Below are 26350 nucleotides of genomic sequence, written 5' to 3'. Positions count from 1 at the left end.
GACTGGACTCGCGGACTGGACTCACGCACTGAGCTGGAAACAGTTTTTAAACAATAATCCAGACATTATCCATCTCTTGCAACACTGGAGACTCCGCTAGCGAGCTACAACTGCTGATACTGCTCTTCCTTACAAGTCTACAAACTAGCGCATGCACTAATTAATTAGAATACACTTACGATACACGAGTACTGGCAGTGATAAAGCGTGATAGAGGCTATTGTTGTAGCATAGATGTTTTCCTTTATTGTTTTGGCACTAGTGCTAGGGTTGTAGAGATGAGTCAGTAACAATTCTTAGCAGGGTAGCTGTAGATGGCACCACCCGGTGAGGTGATGGGGCTATGCAAATAAACTGGCTCATCACTACAGCCCTAACACTAGTCCTAAGTACTGGAGCAACAAAGGAAAAATATCTAAGCTACAACAACAGCCTCTATCACGTTTTATCACTGCTAGTACTCGTGCATTGTAAGTGTATTCTAATTAATTAGTGCATGCGCTAGTTTGTTCACTTGTACTTGTAAGGAAGAGCAGTATTAGCAGTTGTAGCTCGATAGTCGTGTCTTCAGTGTTGCAAGAGATGGATAATGTCTGGATTATTGTTTAAAAACTCTTTCGAGCTCAGTGCGTGAGTCCAGTCCGCGAGTCCAGTCCGCGAGTCCAGTCCGCGAGTCCAGTCCGCGAGTCCAGTCCGTGAAATACATTACGCCTACATGGTGGTACATTTGCACAATGTTTCTAAATTTTAGTATTGAGTCAACATAATAGACTAGTGTGCTCATTGTGCAGCAGGCGAGTGGCCTATAAATGTCAGCCTCAGACACCTTTTTTTCAGAGGTGCTTATAATGGTTTAAACATCGCGTGAGACATTGTGTGAGATACCGTGATGGGGGAAAAAGTGGATTAGTCATGCAAGTCTACTTGCAAAGGTACCTAGTATAAATATAGAATTTTGTGAAGGGTATAAAATTCCAAGAAGAGTTGGGTCCCTGGGTCCCCTGGTCAGGGAGTTGGGTCAATGGGTCCACTGTTTTTACCTACCCCTATGAAAGAGTGTCTGAAGCTGACTGCATTCACAAACCATTCACCTGCTGCACAATGAGCATGCTAGTCTATTATGTCACCTAGCTACTAAAGTTTAGAAATATTGTGCAAACAAATATTCTATGTAAATAGCGATTACTAGCTAAGCCAAACTAAGCAAGTTCCAGCAGCTCGAAAACCAGACTTCATACATTTTGCACAATGCTTCTAAATTATTCTAGTAGCTAGGCAGCATAATAGACTAGTACGTATGCTCATGTAGGCAAGTGGCCTATATAAAGTGCAGTCAGCTTCATACACTTTTCCAGAGGAGCTTGTAATTTCTAATTGGTATAAACATCAAGGGAGACACAATGATGGGGAAAAAGTGGATTGTCCATGCAAGACTACTTGTCCTAGTACAAGTATAGATTGTTGTGAAGTGTATAAAATTCCAAGAAGAGTTGGATTCCCGCAGGTTCCCGGGTCCTTGGTCCCTGGGTACACTGTTTTTACCTACCTTGAGGGGTGACAAGTTCTTTAAAAGTAACATTACCATATATGGTACATACCTACATGAGCAGTGCTAGTGTTTAATGCTTGGTCTCTGTGTCCAGCATTAACACATGTGGAGATGGTCCTGCATGTAAGGCAAGTACCAATGCTAAATGCTTGGTGTCTGTGTCCAGCATTAACACATGTGGAGATGGTCCTGTATGTAAGGCAGGTACCAATGCTAAATGCTTGGTGTCTGTGTCCAGCATTAACACATGTGGAGATGGTCCTGCATGTAAGGCAGGTACCAATGCTAAATGCTTGGTCTCTGTGTCCAGCATTAACACATGTGGAGATGGTCCTGCATGTAAGGCAGGTACCAATGCTAAATGCTTGGTGTCTGTGTCCAGCATTAACACATGTGGAGATGGTCCTACATGTAAGGCAGGTACCAATGCTAGTGTAGCTATAAAACAAAGTGGCCTTATTATTGAGGTTTATCACTAAGGTCAAAAGTGTAAGAGATGCAGTGATGTCTAGTTCATTCTAGATGTACAGGTGAAAACCACAAGTAAAAGGTAATAATGGCTAACAGGTTATAAGTACGTACATTTTACTACTACAATACAGGTACATAACTGAGACAAGTAGGCTGGTACAACATAGTAAACTGTTAACCTCACAGTTTACCCTAGGAATGGCTTTTTGGTCACCACAAGGAAACAGCACAAATTATATGCCAATACCTCTATGTTTGGTGTCCCTCCTTGGCCAATATCTCACTCACACTCAACTTATAAAGACATTATTTCCTGACAAAATATGGCCTGACAACGAGTGTAATTGGCCAGTAATTGTCCATTGTCCAAACATTATTTCACACACTAATACATCAACCACACATTGTAGGTTTGACATTTATATAACACAATGCACAATACAGGTATAATAAGTGTATACTCACAAAAGTAGGTTTCCTCTTCTTTTCAGCCATATCACTATCCTCTGTAACAACATAACACAATACAACATGTTGTAATATTTACACAGTTATCTATTGTGGATCACATGATCACATGAATCAGGAAATTTATAAGCTACCTGTAATAGGGATGAATATATTCATAGATACAGTATCTTTCCAATGGAGTCAGTAACAGAACACACACATTTAAATTTCTGTGTTTTGATTTATGTCATCATGTGGTTACTAAAGTTGCCGAAGCAGTGATTGGTTAAATAATTTAGCAATCATGCTCTCACATTCTACCAGACTGTTCTAGTAGAGCAGTTAACTAGTGTGATTGTTTATCATGCAATTCAGTAGTACTATATATTAAGGATCATCCTAGTAGAGTAGTTTAACTGGTGTGACTGTTTACCAGTACTGTATATTAAGGATCACGGAGTCTCAAAAAAACAACAACCCGTAAACCAGCCTCACAATACCTTCATGACACCTTGGCAGTATACAGTAAGTATAATCAAACACAAAAGTTCCTTTAATACTACTTGAAATGCCTCCATTAGGTACAGTGTAGCTATATGAGTTTCTTTCATTTAGAGGAATTTCTACTACATGACTGACAAAATCAAGCCCATAGTCAATTAGTCATATATAGGTGTTATTAAGTTATGCTTGTGTGAAGGTATCAGTAAGTATGTCAGTCAGGTAGTATGTCAGTCAGGTAGTATCAGTCAGTTACTGTTAGACATCACTTCAGCCTAACTGTGATACCACAGTACATACAATGTATCCATCATGGACTAACTTTCTCTCCTCCTTTGTGTCCTATTTTTCTTTGTTGACAGCTCAAGGTGTTGATTCAGCAAGTGATAACATCTCTAAGTTTGTAACAGGAATCATCTGTATTTTCTGTAGTGACTGGATTGATTGTAGAGGTACCTCTCATATGGTTCTTCATTTGTAACGTTGTTTAAAGGGTTGAACATACCTGTAGCTAAAAATGAATTATACTGGCCACTTGCCACTTTTCAGTAACTGAAGTTGGTGTGCCCATTCAGATAAACCAAGTCTGGTGTAAAGTCTTTTAATGTGTTATGCGCTGGTATAATTATTGTACAAAAAGGTAAACAAACAACAAACAAGTATATAATATAAGGAAAAATTAGGAATTTTAAGATTTAAAAGCAATGAAACAAGTGCATGGAGTCGCCTACACCTGACGATATACTAGTGGACATTTAGTCCCTTCTTCAATCACGACTAAATTGGGGATTAAATGTCCACCAGTATAGTGACCTATTATCGAACGGTACCTATTATCAAACATTAAATTATGTAATGTATTTGGAAGTTACAATATTATTCCACATACTCGTAAGGTGTTATATGGAGGATTCCAATAGTGTAGTCCATGAGCTTACCGATGAAGAAATGAAGAAAAAGAACACAGGAATTGTCATGAAAGAACTAAAACTCGAGTGTGACTTTGGCAGCAGAATTGCCAACTATTTATCATTTTTCCGAGTGAAAGATGTATCCACAAAGACTGTACAGAAGGGGTTGTTGTAAACAAGGATGATAAGGCTGTGTTATTGTTCATAGTGTGCTGACTTTTTACTGTATATCTTTAACACTATAAACGATTCGCTGTTGTAACTCACATGTGCATGTTTGTATCAAAACTATACTTCAGTTACAGTACCATGGTACTTCAGTTAACACGTTGATATAATAATTAAGAGTGTGTAGGTTTCACTGAGGGTACCAGAGTAGAGAAGGTGCAAAATGTTTGATAATTGATCAACGGAAATTAACGGTCATTCGATATTAGGTAGCAATGTTCAATACTTCGTATTATACGGAATGCAGAAATCCACTTGTAACATGGACTCTAATCGGCTCAAACTTACGTGAGATATTCTATGAGAAAGGTGCTACCTCCTGGTGAAAATTTGAGGTTAATACTGCTTTCCTGGAGACATTTATGAAAAGTAAAGTATAAATCTCATTTGATAATCGGTCACTTATGCTATCTTCAGGTACACTCCTATGATCCCCAAATTTTTTTCTTTTCACTTATTAGAATTTTTGACCCCTCTATTAGAGTATCTCATATTTAATGAACTATGCACATTTTCTTACAGTTTTCAAAACCACACTTGTAGCACTGACAGTTTCACTACATCAGAATATTTGTCACAAAGTAATGATATAGTGATCAATGTGATTCTATTATACTTTACTCTTGCACTGATCTTTTCCAGCTTTCCTCTCTGCATAGATCGTCTGGATGGAACAGTGGTCCTTTAAACAAGTCCGGACCATTTGTACATTGCTAAGTCGCCCCACCCTCTACCCTTCCTTACCCGAGGACACAACACGAACAAGAATCAACACTTCATCATAATATACTACACAACACACACAAACACCTGTTATAGAGTGATTATCAGCTATTGACGAGGACCCGAAGACCGACGAGGACTACCTAAGGCAAATCACGAGACTGGTGTAGGTAATATCCGGAAAGTATGGATAGGTCTCGGGCGAGGTCTCGGGTCTGGAAGTGAACCATGAGCAAGGTGAACAGGAGAGAGCAGGAGCGATACCAAAAGAAATTATCAGTGAGCATGTGTAGTAAGTGTTTATGATGTGTTTGTACGGGATGTATAATCCACCCTGTTGGTCTGTTATGTTTCCACCCATAGTAGTTTCTATATAGTCTCGCTTCATGCGCTTGGCCAGACCTCTCTTTTTCATTGTTTTTCCCAACCAATGATATAGAGTAAAAGGTGATCTGGCCACGCAAGACTAAGTAATCTCGTTCATAAGGTAACTATTTGATGATTTTCAAATAGTTACCTTATGAGCTATATTAGTGTGTGTATTTTGATTGTTTTAGCAGAAGGATTAGACAATGTTGCAGAGAAGCGTTGTACTGCAAATCCAACCTGTATGTAATCATGGTGGCTTTTGTCAAGCATTTTCCATTGGTCATTTCCACTTTCCCCCCAATTCTACTTACCCGATGGTCTGTCTAGTTGTTGTATGTGTGTCTTACCATGGTAACTAATGTTGGTACCTAGCCTAACATGTTGTTATGAATATTACCTGGTCACCAACCTGTTGTCTTGTGTTATTCTAACTATAATGAAATGTAGTGTTTGTACATATACTTAAGTGTAAGAAAAATCTGGAAACCTTTACTGCTCTTTTGTTTATGGTTTTTTGTTTTTTTAGCAGTGCCGAAATTCTGGTAGACCTACATGTAATCAAAACAGATACTTACATTAACAAGTACAGTATAAGGAAACAGAAACTTCGGTTTGATTAGGGATAGAAGTAGTGAAACAAGGGAGGTTGTCTGCTAGCCCCTATACCCATAATTGAACTAGGGATTAAATGTCCATTAGGCTTGTGCCAATTATTCCGGCATAATTTCGAGCATAATAGGCTAGCAAAAGCATCAAGCATTATGCCAGCATAATAGGATGATTTTCAAGAATTTTAGTTAAAACGTGCAATGCACATGCCAAAAATACTGCACAACATGACAAATTATTATTGCATTTCATATCAATATTTTTCTTTGCACTTGTTAGAATTTCTGACTGCTCTATTAGAGTATCTCATATTTAACGAACTGTGCACATTTTCTTACAGTTTTCAAAACCACACTTATAGCACTGATAGCTTCCCAAAATTATGATGACATAATCACTACATCAGACAAAGTAATGAGATAGTGATCAATGTGATTCTATCATACTTTACTCTTGTACTGATCTTTTAATAATACCCTCTCTGCATAGATCGTCTGGGTGGAGCAGTGGTCCTTTAAACAAGTCCAGACCATTAGTGCGTTGCTAAGTCGCCCCACCCTCTACCCTTACCCGAAGCCATATCAAAACACCCAAATAGATCTTTTGTACATTACATGTAAAGGGACACTCCCATCTATTATTCGTAAAATGTAATGTCACTATTTCCTATTGTCACTTTAACGAAGACCAATTGTATGACTAATAATACGTAGTTAATTTGTGTATTATTTAAATGTACTGCTTTGTATGTGTCATGTCTTGTATGTTTTTCAGTTTTGTACTTGTGTATTTGCATGTGTACTCTGATGTGGAAGAACAGCTATGCCGAACATCATGAGTTTAAACAAAAAATCAAATCAACCTAAGCCTAGGCTGTAATAGTTTTTTCGTTTCTGGCACTAAATAGCAAATTCTGTATAATATATTTTTACACAAAACAACTGGACACTAACTCACAAACATCTTTATGTCATGTGTACATTGGAATAAAAGCAATACTCGTATCTGTAATATCCGCTTTTTGCTTAGTTCTCGTTACAAGTGTCAGCCATTACAATACAAATTTCAATTGTGGGTTTCAACAATCTCCCTTTATTGATGAAAATATTTTGTTACGAATGAGACTAACAGTAAATACAGCAGGAATTACGACTATTGATGTCTGAAGCGTATCTTAGTTATGAAGACTTTTCTTTATGCTGAGCGATAATGTCTGCTTTTTCGTTATGTAAGTCAACATACAGTCCGCTACACTCCACAGAAGTTTGCTCATTGAACATTGACAAGTAAGTGGGTTATTTTAGCGTTCCTACTTCAATGGCAATTTTATCAGGGTAGTTTTGTACGTAAGATAACTGCTGCAGAGCGTTTATCTCAGTCCTGATTTTATTTAGGGCAGTAGGCGTTTCCTCTTATTGTCTATGCACTAGCTATATTAATGGTTCTATAAATTATTTATTTTGTTTTGTGTGACTTTATTATGACTCTGTTTTGTTTTTTATAGCCACTATCTGTACAGTATTAGCCATCCAAATAAATATGGTCTTCCTCAGTGTGACCTATCAGATGATTCTGAGGCAAAATTATGCAGTAAGCAGAAGTTAAGTGATAAGCAACTATTGATTGAAAGGGTGATTGTGAAACTTTTCAACCATTACCATTGTGATGTGATGATAACAGACAGGTTGAGAGCTTTGTTTACATCTAAATTAGCAAAAATGGGAAAAGCTATTCAATCAGTAGGAGAAACTGGCCATGCTAAATTGTTAGACAATTGGAAAGAAACAAAATGGTTACTCGAGTTAAAGGATACTGAAATTATTCCAACCAATAGGAAGCGAAACCCTGACCACCTGGTTGCTCAGTCATTTCATCAGAAGTTTGCCAAACTAGAAGAAAAAGTCAAAGAAGCCAATGATAAATTCAAAGAAGCCAATGATAAATTCAAAGAAGCCAATCATAAATTCAAAGAAGCCAATGATAAATTCAAAGAAGCCAATGATAAATTCAAAGAAGCCAATCATAAATTAAAGGATATTTCAAATGAATTAAAATGTGTTAGAAAATCTAACAAAAAGCTTGCAGCAAAAATAGTTCGGAGTGGAGACACTCGTACTCCTAAAATTACAAAAGCTGGGAAGAGTATACCCCTCAGTACAAAAGAGTAAATAAGAAACAGTTTACCAATGATGTAAAGGCAGCACTGTCATTTGCAGAAGATAATCATTTTACACCTACTAAAGTAAGCTTCATGAATAAGACCACTGGAGAAACTATGACTGTTGACAGAAATGGAAAAGCAACTCAGGTGGTTAAAGAAAAAGAAGCGACTGAAAATAGCGTTGTACAGATGACACTCTGAACGGTACAAAATTTCTAATGAGACATACCATGGCAAATCCCTCTCTTCCAAGCTCTAGCTCTATTATCAAAGAAGCTAAGAAACTAGATAAGAAGAGCTCCATCTGCCCTACACCAGGAAGAGGTTTGGGAGTCCAACAGTCCATAAGAAAACGGATATGTAAGGTGACTTCTCACTTGGTAGAAAGTGACCATTCATTTACAGAAAATTCAGTTGTTCGAGTAAAAATCACAGGTGATGGCACTCGCGTCAGTCAAAGTATGCATTGTGTTGTAATTGCATTTACAATTCTTAGAGAAGTTGCTTCTCCAATTTTCCCCAGTGGAAATCGCACTGTTGCAATTCTAAATACAACAGAAAATTATGACACTTTAGCAGAATCTTTAGTGAAAATTTCAGATGAAATTCAACAGACATAGTCAATAAAAGTAGGTGCTCATCAATTTGCAATTGAATGGGTCTTTACCGCAGATTTAAAATACTTAGCCATAACCACAGGTATTGAAGCTGCTAACACCAGATTTTCTTGCATATGGTGTAAGTGTCCCTCCGAAGACAGACATGATATGACTAAAGTTTGGTCTGTGCAAAATTAGGATGACGGAGCTAGGACAATTGCAAGTATCAGCAAAAGGTTCATTATTGCATAAAACAAAAAAGCACAATGAAGAAAAGTGTGGTTGTATTCGGCAGTCTTTATTTCCATCCATACCGATAGACTATGTGGTTCCCGATATATTATATTTATTTCTGAGGGTGTCAGATATTCTGACTAATTTGCTTATTGTGGAGTTGAGACGTCTAGATGGCATCAATAAAAATACATTACATTTTGACAAGTACATCAAGTTTTTGAATGAGGATTGCAAAGTATCCTTTCACACGTATCAAGATAAGGAGTCTAAAGTATTGAAATGGAGGGACTTAACTGGCCCTGAGAAAGTTTGAGCATTCAACAATATTGACTTCAGTGATTTATTTCCAAATTTGCCAAAAGTTACTGATGTAAAAAAAGATTTGGGAACAATTTTACAACATTTACAAAACACTTCAATTACCCACAACTTTAACTAGTACTCAGTTAAGCAATCTTAAACATGATTTGATTCAGTGGATGTCACTTTTTACCTCCGTTTACCAGACTGAGAATGTTACTCCATACCTACATGTGTTAGTAAGTCACATCCCTGAATTTCTGAAGCTTTATGGAGCATCACCCCATTTAGTCAACAAGGGTTAGAAAAATTAAATGACAACATAACAAAAAGTTACTTTAGATCTACAAACCATCGTGACATCAGTTCCTTACATCAACTTCTGCTTAAACTAAATCACATTGAAGAACTAACCTTTAATCCCGATTGCATTCGTTCAAAAAGAGTTCAGTTATGTGGAATATGTCAACAGTCTAATCACAACCATCGAACATGTTCCCAAAACAATGATAGTGCTTGATTGTACATACAGTATTACATGTTTTATATTATCACTTGTACAGTTGTAATACAATTAAGTCAAAATTATGAAGTCACTGGCATGACTTAAGTACATGATCCCAGTCTGCTATAGTACCATCACCACGGATGAAATGAAAGACAAGTTGAGAATTCCCACCAAATACATACTTGAGTGGTAACCTATCTGCTTGCATCTGATAGTCAACCTTTTGTTTTGCATTTTTAAAGTAGTGTTTCACTGTGTTTGGCTGGACATAACAAAAGTCTCCATTAGCATTAAGCCTGTGTACATACCACCTTTCTCCCAAGACATCATCCAGCTTTGACAAGCTGCTCAACTGGTACACATCTCTATTTCGCCTCCCATTGGTCTTTACACCACGCCTTATAAGTCATACAAAATAAACCTTGTCAAAAGTCATGACTATGGTGCAAACTGGGTCATCCTTCCTCTTGGCGACCAACATTGACTTTATGTTGTTCCTCAGTTCATTATAAAAACAAAACCGACCTTCAGATGGTACTGGGGTGGTAGTAGTAGCTTCATCTGAACTAGACGAATTTCTATTATGCAGCTCCACAATATAGTCAAGAGACCTCCATTCATCCCACTCAGCTCCATAGCCTGTGTATCGAACTTTAACATGGCCACGTTCACTATCGGCTTCTATTACTCTCAAACAGTAAGTTTCTCGGATGAACTGTCATCACTTCTTCCATTGCTTTTACTAAATGACAACGGACATGATACTATAGACCTACTCGGCACAGCTACGTAATTCACGATAATCTCTCTTAGGGATGAAACGGTGTGACCTGGTAGCCATTCTTGTGTAGCAAAAAAAATCCAGAAATGTCACGGAGATTGAAGTGTCTTGCGTTCTGTACAAAATCTTTTGATATGAGCAGGTCAGCATTCGGATAATGTTTGTGACAACTAAAATGATAGTATGACATTTTCTTACAAACTTGAGATACATGGTAGGTTCATGATAACATACAGTCAAAAACAACACACACAAGTACTGTTGTTTATGTACTGATTTATCCTCAAGATAAATGAATATTAAATGAATATTATCCTCAAGATAATGATATAACATAATATAAATTGTGATTAAAATCTTTGATCCACACAACACACAATTGAACTTGACTTTTCACCATGAATGGATGGCCATACCAATACACTACACATTCACACCACAGCCATACCACTGAGTTATTTGGACTGCTTTTCATGAGTGGATTTATAGAGATGTGTGCCAGTCACTGGGAATGCTCTGGCTCCTTGAACTGTCACTGGCAAGATACTAGAGGCATAGACACTTTGGAGAGCTGTCTAGATGTAATCTTTTCAAATAGAATATTACAGGTACTGTAATCTTTAGAGCTGGTATTTAGGCATATAGGGAATTGCCCTCCTAACACACATAATGGTATGCCTGTGTTACAGATACTATCATGGAAAATCATGGTTATATCAATAACTAGTTTGCTGTGGGCTAAAGACAATGGTTGGGTGGTCTAAATTTCAAACTCGTAGTTTTTTACTTCGCTAAAATTGAAATGTTTATAATTATTTACATATCTCACAATCTATTGATCTGCATACGTCAACAGTTTTATCACAATTAGGTCATATTATTTGTCAGTAAAATGTCAATCAATTATTATTATTATTATTAGACCATTAACATTGATATTTCAGCTGTAAACATTCTTTCTTCTCTCAGCTGGTTGTTGTACTAAAGTATTTCATATCAATTTGACTTATTATAGTTTAAACTCCATGTAATCAGCCAGGGCCAATCTTCCTTGCAAGAGTAACAACATACAACTACACTAAAGATATACAGTACAGATATTAGCTGAACAAATATAAAGCTACAAGTGAGAACAACTGGACATACTATGTATATAAAATACAATTACAAAACAGACTACAAACACAAGCTAATTATTACAAGTCATTAAGTAGATAAGCATGATATTATCATGGCAGGATCATTGGTAATGGAGGTCTTTGATAGTAAGATGGAAGGAAGATGGTATCGTATGCCACCAGTGAGAAGCAGTAAACCTGAAGGTGTAGCCTCTGTGAATCAGTGAAATGATCATTTGTCCTAGTATTATACTGAGAATGGCAGTGATCAACTGAATCAAAGGTAACAAAGGAATACATTTGACTTGTTGATATTGGTGAAACATTAGACAAGAGGACTGTTATGGTCAGTACTGGGATACATAAGTATGTACATTAGATAGTTGCTTGCACAACCACACTGTCCTGTTTTGTATACGTTCCAGCCAATACAAGGACTGCTGACAAAGTGGAGGACCCCTCACAGGAAGGACATAATACAAGTGAGATAAGACTAATACATCTAACAGTAACTACATATAGTAGGTCAGCATTCAGACAATGTTTGTGACAACTAAAATGATAGTATGACATTTTCTTACAAACTTGAGATACATGGTAGGTTCATGATAACATACAGTCAAAAACAACACACATAAGTACTTTGGTTTATGTACTGATTTCAGGTTAGAATTATCTACTACTGATATGATGAAAACTTTTTAGAACCAAATTTGAACTACGTGACACATTTTGCCAGTTTAATCTCATTTTACAGATACAGTTATGTATCAGATGTAACTGTGTGTTCATGATAGCTGCTGTAATGGAAGGAGTAGTTCCACTACAAATAAATCTTGTATCATCAACATACTGGCCCATATCAGTAACCTGTAAAGGTAGATCATTCATATATATCAAGAATAACAATGGTCCCAGTACATTGCCTTGAGGAATCCCACCTTTCATTTCTTTCCATTCTGAAGACTTATAACAGCACCTATGATCTCTATCAGTTAAATAGTTTTGAAACCAAGATAGTACAGAAGGTGTAACACCAAGATTTGTTGATGCTTTCCAATAGTAAACAGTGGTCAAGGGAGTCAAATGCTTTACAAAGGTCAAGAAAAGCAGCACACACTACTTTCCCTCCTCTATATGATGTACAGCATGAAGCAAGATGTCCTCTGCTGATTTTCCACACCTTGGTGAGGATGAAGTAATTTGTTTTGCTCCAAGTATCAACTAAACTGAATTGACACAATCTTTTCTAATGCTTTGACAAGGACAGGAATCACAGATATGGGCCTATAATTGTTCACGTCGTCACAATCATCACCCACAGTGAACTATAAGAGACTGTTTCCAACCAGTTGGAACTACTGTATACTGCATGTCTTTCAGTAATTGGTTAAATAATTTAGCAATCGTCCTCCATTATTCTACCTGACTAGAGCAGTGTAACTAGTGTGACTGTTTATTGTACAATATAGTAGTACTGTAAGAGTCACAAATAAAAAATAAAATAAATCAGAGACCAGCCTCACAATACCTTCATGGTGCCTTGGCTATACTGGTTAAGTATAATCAAATCCAAAAGTGCCTTTAGTACAACCTAACTTTCTTCCTTTAGGGTAATATGTACTTTTTTTTAAAAAAATTTCTATTGCATTTCTTACAGTTTTCATCAAGATAACTATACTTATACTGTTAACACAGCCATAGTGATCATCCTACATATTCTTATGCTGTAATGCATATCAGTTCAACTTTAAGTATCGGCTGTGTTATATGACATAAAAAACCTGTACTGGAAATAGACAATAAATATTGGATATCGGTACCGGATGTAAAATGTGGTATTGGTACAGTCCTATAACAGTAACAGGCACTGATTGGGGGTAGGAGGGAGGATGGCGGGTTTACTAAAATGATTCTATAATCATAATGCTAATCATGAATAAATCTCTTTCATCTCTATGTAAATGCAGATTTTGTCAATATGAACTAAATCCCTACATTGCATGCCAATCAGATTCCAACATGCAGTAATGAGACAATGGGCAGTATTAGCTACTACCAGGCAGAGGAGTTCTTGAAAGCAAAATATGGGGTCTGCTTTAGGGATTATCAATAATAAAACAGTTAGTACTGTTTCTCCATGTGTTTCATGGTCTTCTTTGTCTGGTTTCAGTTAAAAATCTATCCTCAATCGGCAAGAATCGCCATCAGCTCACCCAAACGTTTCACACTAATCTTGAGGGACTTGCTGAAAGTGACACTGGACCATATCAACTTGTAGATCGATGGACACATTTTACAACACTAGAGCCCACAGTGTTTACAAACCTCAAAGATACTGTATATCTTCTTCTCTAAAACATTATGCAGATTTACACTCCTGTGTTTCAACCAGCATAAGTTGGCAATGTAGTATTAGAATCAGTAAAACTTTGACACCATTTTATTATTTGTGATGTCAGCATTTCAAACATCTTATTTACAAGTATGTGTGACCTTCCGTATATGAGTTATCAATCGATCAATATCAATGTCCACTATAGCGGCTTATGTGGATGTGGTGCATGTATTTTTTTGTAAAGTTTTATGTGGCTTTAAGGGTTAATAGTGAAAAACATATAAAGGGAATTATAGCTATAATCTTTAAGGTAATGTTTCTTCTTGTGGAGCATGTGATCAGTAGATGAGATAGTTCACATACACTTATTCATTAGAGTAGACCTAACCTATAATACTCCTACACATCACATAACACAGAAAGGAATGTGTAGTATGTCCACTGTTATAACCACTGGACAGGTCATGATCAGCTTGTAGTGGCGGATACAGGGGGGTGTAATGGTTTCAGCTGAAACCCCCTCTGAAAATGGTGCATGCGCCCCAAATTTATATACGATTCGTGTGGGTGATAAATCACCAACAGTTATACATAGTGTATTACCAGTGTTGGGAGTAACGCGCTACTTATGTAACGCGTTACGTAATATTATTACTTTTGTGGTAACAAAGTAATATAACGAAATACGCTATAAAAACAGGTAATATAATGCAAGCTACTTTACTTACAAATGTAACGCGTTACCTAAGTAATATAGTTACTGTAACGAGTCTAATATTACGTAATATTATTACTACAAGTAACGAAGTTACTAATCTCGTTAGTTATCCTCTGAGTAATGCCTAGCCACAGCGAAGTAACAAGGCCTACTGAATGAAGCTTATTCACCAGCTTCTTACTTATAACCAAAATTTGCATATTGTCCAACAGCGCAATCATGTCACGTGATAAGGTGGTAGTTTCACACGTGACAGCTTAAGGCTGTGGACACAAAGTAATATAATATGTAATATTATTACAGTTACTTTATTTTATGGGTAATATGTAACTGTAACTAAATAGTTCAGTTGCAAGTAATATGTAACTAGTTACTTTTACAAAGTAACTTGCCCAACACTGCTGTGTATTACATTGGGACCTTTTATTACTGGCCAAACATCGTATTTTTGCCTTTGAAATCAGTGAAAAAGCTATTACAACATTTAAGCGTGTTAAGGGCCTCTAAAAGTAATTGTCGTTTTAATGAGTACAAGCATAGACAAAACTTTCTGCGAAGGCCAGATTCAAGTATGAAACAATGTTGTAGAGTGATTTTTACTGATTCATTGCTAGCTATTTTATAGATCTAAGTATAGTCACCAGGCCACTGAGCTATCTAGACTGAGTTAACATTCACCCCAGCTGGACTAGCTATGCACTTCTCAAGGCTGGGATCACAGTTATTGAAACTGAACTTCCTGAACCTGGAACCCACTCTGAAAATTCCTAGATCCGCCACTGGCCTGTACTGGTATTACAAAACAGCTACATATGTGTATAAGAGCTATCATGCTACTGTGTGCTTCACTGTACAAGCTAGACAACAACATTGTCAGCTCTTTCTCTGATTTAAATATTAAGACATTCAGGGCTCTCAACTTAAAATCTGGGCCACTGAGACACCCGGTGCCTGCTATTAAATAGTCACTACTCACTATAATTATCTGATTATTTCATAAGACAAGTGCAACGTGATTAAATTCCCGAGTATACTGATCTTTTACTAGCTGTTATGCACCTATCAATGCCGGTTAGGCCCCTACCCGGGCCCCTACCCCCTCCCAGTACGGGCAATGTGGGGACAAGGTGGGGATTTGACACCCTGCAAGAGCAATAACCCCACTACTGGGGCCTAAGTGTTTGTCTAATCCCCTACCTACCACCTATATTCCCCCGAGGTATTCCCCCACTCCATGATCAACGCCGGTTCGCTGGCTACGGGTCAACGTCATGTGATTTAACTAAACATAGCTAGTTACACAATTGGATTGTTATAAAATGCTAGTGTCAAAAGCCCCACTACTGGGGGTAACTTTGTAGGTGAACCCCCGTATAAACCCCCTATGGATCCCGTACTGGGGGTACTGGGGGTTACAATTGATAGGCGCATTAGCTACCCACGGTATAGCTACCTATCTGCATAGATAGCATGTCAGGACCGGAAATTGTGCGTTGCTAAGTGGCCTCGCCCGAGGACACAACACGAACACGAACAAGAATCAATAATATACTACACAACACACACAAACACCTGTTATAGAGTGACTATCAGCTATCGGCAAGGACAACCACTACCAAAATCACGCGACTGGTGTAGGTAATATACGGAGGGTATACGATGACTGGTGGATACTCGTGGGGAAGTGAAGCAGGCAAAATGGTTATTAACAGGAACGCAGCATAAGGAGCGAGAGTAGGAACGATACCAAAAGTGATCGCGTGTAGTAAGTGTTTGTGATGTGTTTGTACGGGATGTATAATCCTCCAATTGGTCTGTTAAATATGTTTTGTTAGCCCACCTGGAGTAGTCTCAAACCGCGGACCACTTTTTTTTTCACTTTGTCATTGTTTCTCCGTACCCAGTGATAAAGAGAAAAAGTGGTCTGGTCACGCGAGACTACTCTCGTTCATAAGGCAACTATTTAATGATTTTCAGTTTCTCATCAGAAGATTTAAAAAGTGGAGTACAGGCAGGTGCGAGGCTGGTGTGCGGGCGGGTGGGTCATTATCACACCACATGCCACAATTGCTAGGCTATGACAAGATACTGGACAATTTCTGATGTACTGTCAGCTCCACTAACAAGCACAGTGGCACTGTTTGACACTTTTTGCTTGCAAAATTCTGTAAACATTATAATGATGAAGGGCTCACCATACAAATCTGACACTCCAATAAACATTGCTTGTACAGTACATGAGGTACAGTAGCTAGCTGCTGTACAAGTGTGGCAATCTTGAAAACTAACCTCAATATTTTGTTGTTCAGACAAATAATGATTAATCTGTAATAATGCGGAAATACCTGTGGCAGTGAAAATACATGTGGATACTCATGAGAAACAAGAAGATCACCAAATTGTGGCCTAAATCACTTACAGTAGCTGGTCAATTTAAAGTCTAATGTACAGTAACATGTCACTCAGATGTTTAGTATTAGTTTTTTTATTTTCTTATAGTCCCGGCATGTAAACAGACCAATACATTTGTTGGGGAAGTACACTATATACAATACAAGGTAGTGATATGAGCTATAGGTTGCTTTACTACCACTGTCAAAGTCCTTGTAGTCTTGAATGAGCAACGTTTCACCTTGATCTGTTATTTGAAGTGTTGATCAGTGTTTGACCTGTGAATATAAAACTATATTGTTATGTAGAATTAATTCTTTAGTTCTATATTGAGAACTACTTTTATTTTGTATTATATTGTAGGAATTGAGATGAACCATACAGACAGTTTTGTCAATAGTGGTAGTGCTTTACCCCATCAATCCTTTGTAACCATGGATGTTCTGCAAGATGTACAACCTGTAACTAGGCTACTTCAACTAAATGTTTTGTTTCTTGGGCCAAATTCAGCCAAGTATAGGGTCAGTAGGTCGGTAAAATTAAATATGTGACCGGATCTGCAAAAACCCAACACAATTGCACATTTTTCAAATTCCCGTTTAGTAAATATTTATAATCTACCTAGCCAAGTGTACCCTCTGGCAAAATTTCAGCCTAATATGCCAATAGCTTTAGGAGTTACAGCCCTACAAAGTAGCAACAACAGAAAAATCAATTTGTACAGCAAGTATAGGGAAAATAAATTACAAGCGCCTACAAAAATGGTTGTAAATTACCAACGAATCGAGGTACGGAGCTACAATTTTCACCATTGTGTTCACCATGAATAGAAGAATCAATTTCTGGGTAGGTTTTTCCTTTACTCACCCATCTTCACTGCATACAAAGGCAGAATTCGTGAAAAAAAATCGATTGCGTACAATCGCTTTGACATGACGTAAACAAACGCTCATAACTTCTGTATCCTTGGGTCTACTGCAACGAAACAAAGATTTTCCAACTCCTCTTTAGCAGGCGAATACGATGATATCCATGGTTTTATTGTTACTCCCTTCCTTCACTAAGAAAGAGGCGTTTAAAAAATTTACGGAATTTTTCAATAATATGCAAGTATTTTACCCATTGTATTCAATGCTTTATACTGGAAATTTAGGCTTGTGCAATTCTGTCGGGTTTTCGCAGATCCGGTCACATATTTTTACCAGTTGAGAAGTGATTTTACAAGTTTACCCATTGTATTCAATGCTTTATACTGGAAATTTAGGCTTGTGCAATTCTGTCGGGTTTTCGCAGATCCGGTCACATATTTTTACCAGTTGAGGAGTGATTTTACAAGTCAAATGGTGGCTAAGCTGTGATTGCTGTATCACTTGTGAGTAGGCAGCGATACGGCTAGATATGGCTAGATATTGCGCATTGCTTACTTAACAAAACCATATATGGGCACTCTCTCTGCATAACTCATCACCTTATTTGGATGTGAGCTAGGCTAACTTACTCACTCCAGATTACTAAGTATGTAGGTTGGCAAACTAGAGGATAAGGTTTAGTCACTATACCAACTGAGGTTACAAATTGCTGCTCACAAGCCTTAAATGTTATTCAAGCTAAATATGGTAGTATTGCTGATCACAATGTTATGGTGTTACTGGTCTATGCATTATGTACTGTTCATGAAGTATACATGTTGAATCATAGATATACGACTCTTAAAAGGGAGTGGAAATGGCGTCATGTGCCTAAAATAGCCGTGTTTTGAATGGGCATGTGGTTCCTGTAATTTGTACCACATACTAAATTATTGGCCATTGATGAGAGTTTTGCAGGTTTTGTGAGAGGGGTTAGGACCCGTTAACAAAGTGTGTCACAGTATTACTAGCTTTGTTCAATGGTTTGGGCATTAGATTAATGCTTGATAGACAAATAGTTGTGCTACACAACAACCGTGCAAAGTTAAAGAACAGAAACATGAGGGTATTACAGCACCAAGCAATGTTGTAACTAAGGAATATGCAGCGTTTAAACCAGGGGTATGACTTACAAACCGTTCTGTTCAATTCTAATGGCCAAAAGTGTTCTAAAAAGCCACGTATCATTGATACCAGGAAGTGTGTGTAGAGGCTACAGGTACCTTGGTGTAGAGACGATAACAAAATAGCACGATATAACAAGTTTCTTTTGTGGAAAAGGCCACTCAATGGCTTCCACCAAAGCAGCTTACCCTTAAGCACCACTAAAACAAATTTTACAAAAGTCTGTTTTATGAAGTGAAGTAAGGGTTGTCTCGATACAATTCAGTGAGACGTCGTGATTTCTGTCTACAAATACATATGAGATTAGTCAGGCAAAGTTATGCAAGCGAAAAAGTGGTTTAGCTATTTCATCCAAGTTCTAAGTGCTTTAATAAAACAAAGTATTTCTTCATGAAGCTTACGTGAAGAGTGATTTGATTATCAAGTGTACCCCACCATTTGTATTTTTTTGTATTGAGACTATTGAGGGTCACGTGAAGTACCAATTAAAAGAATGCAATTAACGGCAATAATATTTGGTGGCGCTTAAAGCGTGTCCAACCTCCTCTGCATTCAACCTTACAGAACTTTCATATTATACAAAACCTACAGTAATAGTCTACAATAAGAAAGAAATGTTAGTCTTCTCATGCTCTTCAAAGCGGTAGCAAGTGAAATGTGCCTTGTATCTACCTGGTGATGTCAAATGTACAAGTAGTATACTGGGTGTGTGACGCCATTTCCAATCCCTATTAAGAGTCGTATATCTATGGTTGAATGTAGTCATGTGAAGGTGTTGTATTGTGGTACCTGACCAAAGTGGTGGTCCTGAGTGATTGTATAACTGACACTATTGTTTGTTGTTGTATCTTGTCAACAGCTTGTGGGCCTGTAACAACAAAGTGTTTTAGTGTATTCTATAATATTAGTACAGTGAAACCTTATATTACCACCTCCTTAATAAGACAAGCTCAGGGGGGTAGGACAGGACCACGTACACTACGGAGCACTAACAAAAATATTTGTTTTAAACATAGCCATACTACCTGTTGAAATTAATATATCGTACAAAAAACAATTGTATTGTAATCATTGATGACCACTGTTACTGTTAATGTGAAAGTCGTCACCACCACACATAACACTACTAGTGTGATATACACAAAGGGAATATTGGACATCATAACATTACAAGAGTTTTGTTGCTTCAAAAAAAAAACAAATGACAAACAAATTCCTCTGGTACAAATGACATGTTGTTAATGAGCCTTATCCGAAATTACATCACAGACATAAAATGGCCGCTGTAGTGTGGGGACATTCGTAAAATTTGTATGGGCGACTATGGGAAGAAAATTTTTGAACGACGATATCTCAGCCAAGACGGAAGATATCGAGCTCTAACCAGCAAGTATGGTTATAAATTTGCTGAAAGAATAGGAATCTAGCGTTGTTTTGAAAATCAACCGAAAATTGCTTTTACGCACTTATTGTAATGTCTTATAGCCATACCTGCTAGTTAGAGTTCGATATCTTCCTTCTTGGCTGAGATATTGCCGTTCAAAAATTTTCTTCCCATAGTCGCCCATACAAATTTTACGAATGTCCCCACACTACAGCGGCCATTTTTATGTCTGTGACGTAATTTCGGATAAAGCTCAATAACTCCACCTCATCATAACACACACAAACTCAAACCCACAATTACTGCTCACATCTTAGTGTATCAAAGTGTCCAGTGTATACCAGAGGAATATCACTCCTTGTATGTTGTAATGAAGTGACAGAATTTTTAAGGCCTAACAAGGTCCAGTATTGTAGCAACGAAATAATGTGATGAGTTGTGTAGAGTGTGAAGTTGTGTGTCTGTTGATATGTAGTAGCAAAATTTTAAAGAATTTTTGATCTGTAAAATTTTCTTTTTTCTTAGGTTCCTCTCTGTACTCGCTTTATTACAGTCAACAAAAATGTGTATGTTCACAATTTGGGCTGTGTGTGTGTTGTGTGTGTGTGTGTGTGAGTGTGTGTTGTTAGAGCTGTGTTGCAGAGTTATTCTAATGGAACAGTCACTGTTGAAACTGTGTTATTGTCATAAGACTACGTCGCCATTTGTATATACTTGATGTATTTAACATGTATTCAAGTGTTTCACATACAGTTAACACTATTTTACAGGACACATTCAGGTTTCTCGGTGACAAGCCAGTCAATACTAGTATCAGGTTGAAAACAGAGACACTTCTTCCTCTACTAAGAAGAAAGAAGATCACTTCATGTACAAGCAACACAATAATGTATGTAACTGTGTCTGTCTGTCCATTTGTCTGTCTGTGTGTATTACTATGGTAGAGAAGTGTTCACATACAGTCAGCTGGTTGTTATGAATATCACTAAGGTGTTAATCTGTTTATCCCATGACCTATGTTGACATTATTGTAGTGTCCCATATCTTTTGTACTGTTAGTGTTGAGTTGTACTGTGTCTATGGTGATGACATAAACTAGGGAGTGTTGTGTGTTCTGTGTACATTGTGTGTGTAGTGATGTGCTATGGGTGGAGGTGTTGTACCTTTCTTTGTGCCATGTGTGTAGTTATTGTTATAATACAGGTTGTTCCTCTTGTCCTTGCCAATTAATAATATCTTTATTTCTAAGAGACTGGATGAACATATCATGAGATACTGTATCACTGTTTGAAATCATGTATGTGTATTAATCTTTAAGTATTGTACGTTTTTAATTGTTGTTGTTTTATTTAAATCATAATCCGGTTTTCTAGTTTAAGTGTTGTAATGTACAGTTTGGTGAGATGTGGGAATGTGACACAAGATACTTTGTACTAGGATTAGTACTGACAGTATTGTATTTTTGCCCAGGTATATCCGGTATTGAGAAAATACCCCGGTATCCGGTATTTCACAGTATCTTGGTAACAGGTTAAATTCATTTTGCTAACTGCTACACAGTTGATACAAGTAATGGTTGGCTCTACAGTGTAGCCTGAAACCTCACAGTTTACTGTTAGGCAGGACTTGTGGTCACCACCAAACCATCAACACATAATACCAAAGACCTGATGTTTGGCTTCCCTCATAGCCTAATGGCATTCATACCAATATTACTGGTAGATTTGAAAGTGAATATCTCTCCATGTGTTTATACCGCAGATCACTCTGGATGGGATCGCTTCAGTGCAATCCAGATCAATTTTTCAGCCCCGTTTATATTACAAAGGCCAAGCCCACTCCAACGTGCAAAAACTTAAACCCATAATCATAAATTGTATCAAACTAAACATTGTTGATTGAGGATTTGTGCTCTCTATTTTGCCAGGCTAGCAGGCATGATGAACTCTTGCGTAAATGTTGGCCTCGGTGTTGGAGACTACTCTCAACTCTGTGTAGTTAGTTAACTGTTGACTTGTACATGTACATGTTTGCTTTGAGTCCTAGTGTAGTTCTAGAGGGTGTCTTTCTGTATCGTCGCCTAAATACTTTGCTGTAATTACTTCATTTCATCATTACAGTCGCCATTTTAGCTGTAACTGTCCGTACCTTTATTCTGTATATTAAAGTTAAATTGAACTACAAGGTCACAACTGTTTACATGCTGATGTGAGTCACATTGAATTGAACTGGTCCACCTCAGGTGGATACCCCATTCATATTTGCATGGCTTGATTCGGCATGTGTTTTAAACTTTTCGTCTGAATGGATGCCCCAGTTATGAATTACTAACTGGAAAGTGAGGCGGCCATTACACTTTGCTTTCAGCTACATATGTTCAGCCCATTATACAGTGCTATACTGTACCTCATTCCTTAAGGTAATGGCTGAGGCTGTGGGCTTGATTTTTTCACTGTTCGACTTTGCTTCGTTGCAAGGCATGCCATACAGCAGTACATACAATGTATGCATCAGGGACTTATCTTTGTCCTCCGTTTATTTTTGCTGACAGCCCAAGGTGTCGATTCACGGTAGTGAGATGCATGGCTTCCCTACGTTTGTAAACAGGAATTGTCCCTATTTTCCATGGTAACTGGATTGAGAGGAACTTCTAGTACTGCTCTTTGTTTGCAATGCTGTGTAATGGGCTGAAAATAGGTGAAAGTGTGCACTCTCAATACAGTAATTGATAGTTGGAGCACACAAATTGTCTGTATTTTCGTAGTGACTGGATTGACTACAGAGGTGCTTCTCTTAGGCCAACATTTATCAATACCTTGTTTCCCGTCCTGTAAAAAGCATCAAGCAGGGGAGGGCGGGAGGTTATTATTATTATTTAATTAAAATTCATTATTGTCATAAAACGTGTAGCTGCATGCTTGAAAGAGGGTTTACTATAAAACTGAACATAAAGTAGCTACACATGTAAAAGAGGGTTTACTATAAAACTGAATATAACTACATACGTAAAAAAGGGTTTACTTTTCTTTGGTGGTAAAATTTTTGATGGGATTGACCCCTGATTCCTTACATTCATCACGTGGTAGGAAAGTAGAATCATCACCAGTAGAGATTAAACTAGGGTTCCACCGATACAGAAAAATAACTACCGATCCGATACCGATACCTAGAAGCAAATTTTCACCGATACAGATTCCGATACCGATAATTGCTATACAATTTACAATCATCTCAAGCTGGCTATGTGTGACTGTTCTAGTAGAATATATTATTGTGCAGTGACTGTTCTATTAGAGTATTTCAATCTTTTTCATGCAAACATAGTAAGTAGCAGTTGCTTGATGTTTAGCAAAGCAATTCCTGCACCTTTTATGCTAGAATAATACCAAGAGTTAATAATAGTAGGTCTTGATAATACTCAACACTATTTCCAACTTGTTATACCTCACGTTTTGCTAGCATAGGATTTATGATGATAGTTATGGTTATGACAATTGGCGCGAGTGGTTATTAATCGGTATCAGAATACCTGAATAACCGATACCGATCGATACGAAAAGCCCAATATCGGCTCCGATACGATACCAATCCGATTATCGGTGGAACACTAGATTAAACCACATCCACAGTTAAAACAAATTGGTTCAAAACCACAAGAGTAGTACAATTTTTCTATTGGATCGGTACACCTGTGATCTTTCACACAAACATTCTTTAGTCTTCCAGAGAGCTCCAAATCAGAAAATAAAACCCCACAAGTATAGACACTCTTCCTCAAGATTAGAAACCTCTTGATGTGTAAGTTTGTGCTTACAAAAGATGAGACGCCACTTGTCACATTCCTCACATTGTACTAACACACCAATATTTTTAAAACATGCTGTTGGCTAGGGATAAATCCAATTATCTCTCTTGTAGGTTTTCTTGTTGAATACTCAAAGAAGGTCTATATTGTTCAGTTGTGATAGTCCCATAGAGTTCTTCGAAGCCTTTATAATGGCCATCATCACCAGGAACTGGATCTGGTAAGTAGTGTAGTGATTTAAATATGTCTAAATCAAGGCGAACTGGTTTACAAATCAGACAAGAAGTGTTTCCACATTTCATTACTTGAAAGGAATAGTGCCGAATCTAACAACAGTGCTTAATGAATGCACATATATCTGCTTTGCTTTTCAGAGCTTTCTTTGTAGTAGTATCAGAGGTAAGTGTATGGTCAATGAAAGTAGAACTGACCAGAAATCTTCTCCAGTCGCAGATTCAAATATTTCAAAACCCTTTTTTTCAATTCCAATCTCTTAAATATATCATTCAACATATCAGTGCATGGTTTTAAAAACAAAGCCACTTCACCCTGTTTGGATCCAACCTTTTCTCTTAACTGTTTTAAGATGTTGCAGTTCTTAATTTTTATCCTCAGTCTCATCTGAGATTTTTGATCTCATAATCCCTACACACTGAAGCCCTATGTTTAGCAGAGACATTACTCTTTCAACTGGACTCTTCCAGGAATGATTTGGTGCGGTTCTGCATGCTACCAAAAAATCAAGATTCAGATTCAAAAATAAAGTTATTAAAGACAACTGAACAGACACATAAGTTAACCTGTGGTCTGGACCTTCATCACTGTAGATAAAAAGCACTGTACCGAAGCCAATACTGTGTCTAAGTACAGAATGTAGTTCTGTGGCATGCCGTAATGGACCTGAAATACAGCATCTTTCAAACCAACTAGTACCTGGCCTGATTACCAAGAGCCCTCAAATTTATCAGGAATGTCGATTCGCAATATAACACTTGGTATCAATGAAAATTTTGTGAAGTCATGGTCTCCAACTGCAAAAGTTTCAGTTCTTGATACAATGACTTGTCTTCCTCGCTCAACAGCAGCCACAGGGTACCCCGGCTCACCAACCTTAATTTTATGCTTATTGTCAATGGAAACAAGGATTGAATTCTCTTGAAATTTCACAGCTAGTTCACGTTGATAGCGAAAGAGTGCAGCACAACAATGTGCATCTGGATGGTCTTTTTGAAATAATCGCTTTTGAATTGCATGTTTGACATTCAGTTTACTGTGGTAGTTCAAAGAGACCTTAGCATGAGGATTTCGTGGACAAAAATTTAACGTTACTCATGGTTCTGATGGTATAGCAGTATCTGGTGGGCAAAGCTTTGAAACTTGATCACGAACAGATATAGCCTTAGCCATAAAACAGGTATCTCCATGACGTCTCTCATGCACTGCAGTGTATTCTGAAATATACTGGGTACATTTTTCCCAAAACTACTGCATACTTTGTTGGAAGGCCATGATTAAAATACCTCAAATCAATGATTAGATCTGGGTCTTCTGCTGAGAGTACCTCTTGAACTCTGGCATCCACTTCTCTCTCCTCTAGAGTTCGTGCAGAACAACAATCTTTCATTAGTTCGCTGTAAATATTTCTTAGGACATATGGCTTAGTTCTGTTCATGAGACAACCAAAGTGGTTGATGAATTCCCGTCTCATAACCCTCATATGAAACACAGGCATGTCTTCAGATAACTTTAAAATTATCTTTTGATTTAATGAGAGTAATTCTTGAGGACTAGAGCTGTCTGGTAACCTCCAAAGAAGATTGTGATTTAAAACACTTCCTTTGGAAGAATAAGTGTACAACATGCTAGGCATAGTACCCTTTTCCAATTCCTTTATGTACCTAAATATTAACAGACATTCACAATTCACCTAAAATACATAACACTATACAATATACTTATCACATATGTAACATGCCAGTGGTCACACTTAATTGGTCTGGCATGTATACATTATCATAGTAGTGCATGTGGTAACTAGAATTTACTTATTCGTATCTACGTCTTCTATCTCCTGGAGCAATATCCATCACAGCTACTGGTGTGTATGGTTCAATTTCCTTAAGTGCTTTATCATTTGGCTTAAGACATGAAGAAATTTTAGCAGAG

General features: G+C 37.4%; 3 long non-coding RNA genes and 1 pseudogene across 3 annotated transcripts in view; 1 reads left to right on the top strand and 3 right to left on the bottom strand.

Moving 5' to 3' along the window:
* LOC136246419 (uncharacterized) overlaps positions 1 to 16241 on the bottom strand; it is a 28398-nt gene extending 12157 nt beyond the window's left edge. Inside the window, exons 1-2 of the long non-coding RNA XR_010696408.1 lie at positions 16144 to 16241; positions 2486 to 2526 (exon numbers count right to left, since the gene is read on the bottom strand). This is a non-coding gene — a long non-coding RNA (uncharacterized lncRNA). The remainder of the gene's footprint in view (positions 1 to 2485; positions 2527 to 16143) is intronic.
* LOC136246420 (uncharacterized) overlaps positions 1 to 26350 on the bottom strand; it is a 423931-nt gene that overhangs the window by 27810 nt on the left and 369771 nt on the right. The window lies entirely within an intron of this gene.
* LOC136246417 (uncharacterized) lies at positions 16151 to 21733 on the top strand. The gene is made up of 3 exons (XR_010696406.1): positions 16151 to 16336; positions 21150 to 21268; positions 21583 to 21733. It is a non-coding gene; the product is annotated as an uncharacterized lncRNA (long non-coding RNA).
* Positions 24511 to 26350, bottom strand: part of LOC136248251 (uncharacterized) — a 2271-nt pseudogene continuing 431 nt past the window's right edge.

Source organism: Dysidea avara, chromosome 2 (assembly GCF_963678975.1).
Source record: "Dysidea avara chromosome 2, odDysAvar1.4, whole genome shotgun sequence".
NCBI classification, from domain to species: domain Eukaryota; kingdom Metazoa; phylum Porifera; class Demospongiae; order Dictyoceratida; family Dysideidae; genus Dysidea; species Dysidea avara.
This window is presented reverse-complemented; position numbering and strand designations above follow the sequence as displayed.